Below are 5,763 nucleotides of genomic sequence, written 5' to 3'. Positions count from 1 at the left end.
AGTCAGACACAACTGAGTGACTAAACTGAATGATAACATATTGTGGTTATTGATCTCAGGTTTTCTATTCCTAAGTCCGTTTTTATAGTTAATGTAGAGGAAACAAAGTTGTTTGGTTTTATTTTTCCTTTGGAGGTTTAAAATTTTTCTGGAACAAAAGTGGATATACTCATTTGAAAATTAGTTTTGTAAAAGATTATAGTTTCTCATTCCACACATGTATATGTATATTTTCCTTTTTTCTTCAGCAAGTGCTTTTTCTCCGTGGTCTTTTTAACAAGCAGAAAGGTAGTGTAGAACAGTGAACTGAAAGTGAATGATAGAGTGATTTCCAAGGAGAGCCATTAAGTGCAAATGAGGGATCTGTTGAAAATGCTGCCAGGTTCCCTGCATTGTGAAGTCCCCGATGTTGTCAGCCAACCTCACATCAGGCTCTAAGGCATCTCGTGTGTCCCAGCCTCTGAAGTTCAGACCTGCCACCACATCAGGAAGTGGTCTAGACTCCTGGCCATGAGGCAGTTGTCCTTTTGAGATTCATGTATCTTCAGCCATATTTTCTTCACTAGGAATTTTAAGCTACTTATATATTCCTGTGTGTCACACTCATACCACCTCTTTTTTTAAGTTAGAAAACACAAGCAACATCTAAGTTTTCTCTAAAACAACACTACTAAATCTTGCAGTGCTGGGTAGAGACGATAACCATGTACATTAATAAACATGCCTGTAACCAGTCCATTCTGAAGGACATCAGCCCTGGGATTCCTTTGGAAGGAATGATGCTAAAGCTGAAACTCCAGTACTTTGGCCACCTCATGCAAAGAGTTGACTCATTGGAAAAGACTCTGATTCTGGGAAGGATTGGGGGCAGGAGGAGAAGGGGACGACACAGGATGAGATGGCTGGATGGCATCACTGACTCAATGGACGTGAGTCTCAGTGAACTCCGGGAATTGGTGTTGGACAGGGAGGCCTGGCGTGCTGTGATTCATGGGGTCGCAAAGAGTCGGACACGACTGAGCGACTGATCTGACCTGATCTGATCTGAACATGTACCTCTTGCACATTTCACTGTTCATTAATAGAAGTACAAATAAACGATTCTTACAGAATGACTTCAGAGTTGTAATACCAAGGGAACTACCAAGCATGAACCTGCTAAGAAAATGTCAAGATTCACTTACATTCTTTTTTGACCTTAAGGTGTTTATCTCACCATGGATATACCATCAAGTTGTTCAAATTACTTAGTTCATTTGTTCCTGCTTATATTCAATTTTGGCTATGGTAAAGAATCTGCTTGCCAAGCAGGAGACGCAGTTTCGATCCCTGGGTGGGGAATATCCCCTTAAGAAGGAAATGGCAATTCACTGCAGTATCCTTGCCTGGGAAATCCTATTTACAGAGAAGCCTGGCAGTCTACAGTCCCTGGGGTCACAAACAGTTGGACATGACTTAGTGACTAAGAGCAGCAACATAGTTGCAAGAATCTTCCTGCCAGTTCAGGAAAAGGAGACCTGGGTTCAATCCCAGGGTCAGAAAGATCCCCTGGAATAGGAAATGGCAATCCACTCCAATATTCTTGCCAGGGAAATCCACTGGACAGAAGAGCTGGTGGGCTATGATTCATGGGGCTGCAAAAGAGTCAGACACCACTGAGCATGCATGTGTTATCCACACTATAGTTGCTGTACAATTTTTACATACATTACAGTTGTCTTGAGAGTCCCTTGGACAGGAGGGCGATCAAACCAGTCAATCCTAGAAGGAAATCAACCCTGGATATTCATTGGAAGGACTGATACTGAAGTTCCAATACTTTGGCCACCTAATAAAAAGAGCCGACTCATTGGAAAAGACGTTGATACTGGGAAAGATCAAAGGCCGAAGGAGAAGGGGACAACAGAGGATGAAATGGTTGGAGGCATCACTGACTCAATGGACATGAGTTTGAGCAAGCTCTGGGAGATAGTGAAGGACAGTGAAGCCTGGCATCTTGCAGTTCATGGGGTTGCAAAGAGTTGGACACAACTTAGTGACTGAACAACAACACAGTTATACAATACAATAAATCACAATTTTAAAAAGTTTTACTCCAATCACAGTTATTATTAAATAATGGCTATATTCCCTGTATTGTCAAGTACATCTTGTGCGTGCATTCTCACTCAGTCGTATAGCATGCATTTTGTAATCCCCTGCCACTGTACTGCTCCTCTCCCCTTTTCTTGCCCCAAGGGTAACCACCAGTTTCTTCCGTGTATCTGTGAGTCTGCTTCTTTTTTGTTATATTCACTAGTTGTATGATTAAATTCCACACATAAGTGAACAGTCATTGTTAACCAGTGGGGTCAATAGGAAATTGATTGGGGGAAAATGGTAGAATCGAAAAATGAGTGTTCCCCTTAGGCCAAATATTTCAGAAAAAATATATTAAAGCTAGTGAGCTGGAAAGACAGGCAATAGTGGAGAGATGCTTGATAATGAGATTCTGGGAGTAAATCATGATTATAAACGTGTGATTCCTGACATGGGTAAAATTTGGAAGTGAAGGGACCAAACTGGTCCTGGATGTTTTTTCAATCAATAGATAGGCAATTAAATAAGTTCTCAATTCTGTCCTGTTCAGCAAATGTATCCTGTGCCGAACCATGATTTGTAGTGTGTTTATAAAGCAAGCTTTCCCCCGCCCCGTCACTACTTTTTTTTTTTTTTTAACAACTTATCTTGGCAGTCATTTTATCCAATTAGAAAATAAAGTTCTTTGAAATTCTGACAGGAGCCTCATTACATTTGTGTATTAATTTATAAGCTGACATTTTAAGAAATCTTCTCATCCAGAAACATGGCATATCTTTCCATTTCTTGAGTTCTTATTTTATGTCTTCCAATAAAATTTCAGAATCTTCTTGATACACACCCCCTATAATGTATTCCTGGGCTTCCCTGGTGGCTCAGACAGTAAAGAATCCACCTGCAATACAGGAGACCCCAGTTCAATTCCTGGGTTGTGAAGATCCCCTGGAGGAGGGCAGGGCAACCCCTCCAGTATTCTTGCCTGGAGAATCCCATAGACAGAGAAGCCTGGCGGGCTATAGTCCATGAGATTGCAAAGAGTCAGACATGACTGAGCAACTAAGCTCAGCGCAGCATAATGTAGTCCTAGGCATTTTATTGTTACTCTCATGTACCACTGTGTTTTTTATTTTTCTCTGTAATTTAGCTTATATGTTTCTTATAATCCTACTGAAATTTGTTAATACTAATCTCTTTAGTGTTTTTTACTTTCTGGGTTCATAATATTCTTTTTTATTTTTTTTAGGTTTATTTATTAATTTTTGGCTGCGCTGGGTCTTCATCGCTGTGTTTGGGCTTTCTCTAGCTGTGGCGAGCAAGGGCTACTTTTTGTTTCCACGTGCGGGCTTCTCATTGCAGTGGCTTCTCTTTTTGTGGAGCCTGCACTCTAGGGCATGTGGGCTCAGCAGTTGTGGCTCACTGGCTTAGTGGCCCTGTGGCATGTGGGATCTTCCTGGATGAGGGACCAAACCTGTGTCCCCTGCATTGGCAGGCAAATTCTTTACCACTGGGCCACCAGGGAAGTGCAGGTGTGACAATTCTTATTTTACAGAAAAGGAAATAGAAAAATTAAGTAACTTTTTCAAGGTCACACAGCCAATAGAGTTGAAATTCTGATTCATTTAAAAAAATGTTTCATGGATATCAGAAGTTTAATATATATCATTATAGAGAATAAAGTTTTATACATTGTTACTTTGTATATTTGAGCCATCAAATTCTAAAAGAGTTGTATTAATGGGTATTATCATGATAGATGATTTTATCAAGTTCCTATAGAGCTGTAAGATTTAGCTTTATGTTGTTTAGTCCATAAAGAAACAGAACATATATATTCTTTATGATTGTATCTTTTATCATTACATAAACTCCCTCTTGTTAAATCTATTTGCATTTTTAATTTTGTTTAATAATATAACAACCATGTATTCTTTTGTTTTTAATTTTTTCATCTTTATAAGAGAATATGGATAATGTAGATATGTTATTAAGAATAATATGATGAACACCCATTGAGGTCCTGCTGTGAATGTGTCTGTATAAAATTTATTTTGGGAAATTTATTTAATTTCTATACAAATCAGACTTGGTAATAAAATTAAAAATAGACTTTTACCTTTAGATTTTCTCTTCCAACTTTGGAAAAATTTGAAGAATGTTCAAAATACAGGAATTCAGATTTGTTCTCAAATCATGTTAATATCTAAGTGGGAGCTCAAAACAGTTATAATAGGGCTGAGGTAGGGTCAAAAGTAGGTGAACAAAGTTATAAAAGTCTTAGTTTTTACACAGATTTGATGGAGAAGAGGTCCTTACTGAAGCATTCAAAGAAGATATGGAAATACCAAAACTCACTTAGTTTCTAAGAATTAAGATGCAGCTATTGGGAACCCCATTTCAAGCTCCTGTGATGAATATAATTTGTATAAATTGCATCTTAGATGCATCAATTAACTAGATGGGGGAATGCTTTCACAATCCATATTTATATCAAATCATCATGATATGCACTTTAAATATCCTACAGTATTTATTATGCTTCCAGTAAAGCTGGATACAAGGAGTTTTTCTTTTTTTCAAGAATGAGTCTTGACTTACAAAGTATAAGCATTAGGTTAGTATTTGAAAATAGAGATCGAAGTAAATTCAGTAGTTTCTCAAAGTTCATCCTCTTTGAATTTTTTTTTCCTAGAAAGTTGTTTATTCTCATTCCACTATCAACCAGCCGGCAGCTCCCTGCCATGGGACTTCCAGAGCCCTAGCAAGGGCCCGAGGGGCAACCCCACTCTGAAGAAAAGTCACTCAGCCAGACATAGAGCAAGTCCAGGCGGGCAGCCAGTGCCCCCTGCTGGCCAGTGGGGGTTGCTGCAGCTGCCCATGCTGGTCCTCTCTTCCAGGTGGCTTGGGGCTAGGGTCACTTATACTGCAGGAGGGAGAAGAAGGGCACACCCCACCCCACCCCCACCCCCAGCTTCTCCCTGCCCTTCATTGAGCTCAGCTCCACCAGGCTTACACACTCCAGCAACCTCAGCCCGCAAGTGGCCCTGCAGCTCACAGGCGGCGTGCATGGTTCCACCAGTGGCGAGCAGAACAGTCCACAACCACCACCTTCAGCTGGTCCCAGGGCATGTCTCTGGATTTCCAGTTCAGCCTTCCCGTATTCCAGCGCATATGAGGTATGCACGGTGGTGGGCGGCAGCTTCCCTTGCTTTCGGATGAGAACGTAGTCCGAGCCCAGCTCCTGGGCCAGGGACGGACCAAACAAGGAAATCGCGGGAGTCTAGGCCCGGGGATGTAGTCGATCCTGCCACTGTGGGCCTTTTTCAGGTGATTCACCAGGAGGCTGATGGAGGCGCGGAAAGAGTTGGGGTCGTTCAGGACTGGCGAGATGTCCCTGAACAAGACCCGCCTTTGTCACTTCCGCGCATGTCATGGGCACGAGGGGCCGGTTCCTCTTTTAATTTTAACTTAGAAAACTAATCTAGTTTTGTGGATAGATTTTTGTCCATATGACATTAGGTGCTTTGAAAAAACTTAGAAATGCAGCCAAGATACAGGTGCTAGTGGGAAAAAAAGTGATGATTGTCATTGTGTAAACACCGTTAATTTTTGCATTGACACGGAAGTGTTTTAAATTGCCTATGACCTAAAACGAGATAGACAAGTTCCCTATTTTCCTGGAATTTA

At 40.9% G+C, this 5,763-nt stretch overlaps 1 pseudogene; it reads right to left on the bottom strand.

Moving 5' to 3' along the window:
- Positions 1 to 4,612: 4,612 nt before the first annotated feature.
- Positions 4,613 to 5,487, bottom strand: LOC133258890 (adenine phosphoribosyltransferase-like; annotated as a pseudogene).
- Between the last annotated feature and the right edge of the window lie 276 nt (positions 5,488 to 5,763).

The sequence above is a fragment of the Bos javanicus genome, chromosome 13 (assembly GCF_032452875.1).
Source record: "Bos javanicus breed banteng chromosome 13, ARS-OSU_banteng_1.0, whole genome shotgun sequence".
NCBI lineage: Eukaryota > Metazoa > Chordata > Mammalia > Artiodactyla > Bovidae > Bos > Bos javanicus.
The sequence above is the reverse complement of the archived record's forward strand: the minus strand, read 5'-3'. Positions and strand labels throughout refer to the sequence as shown.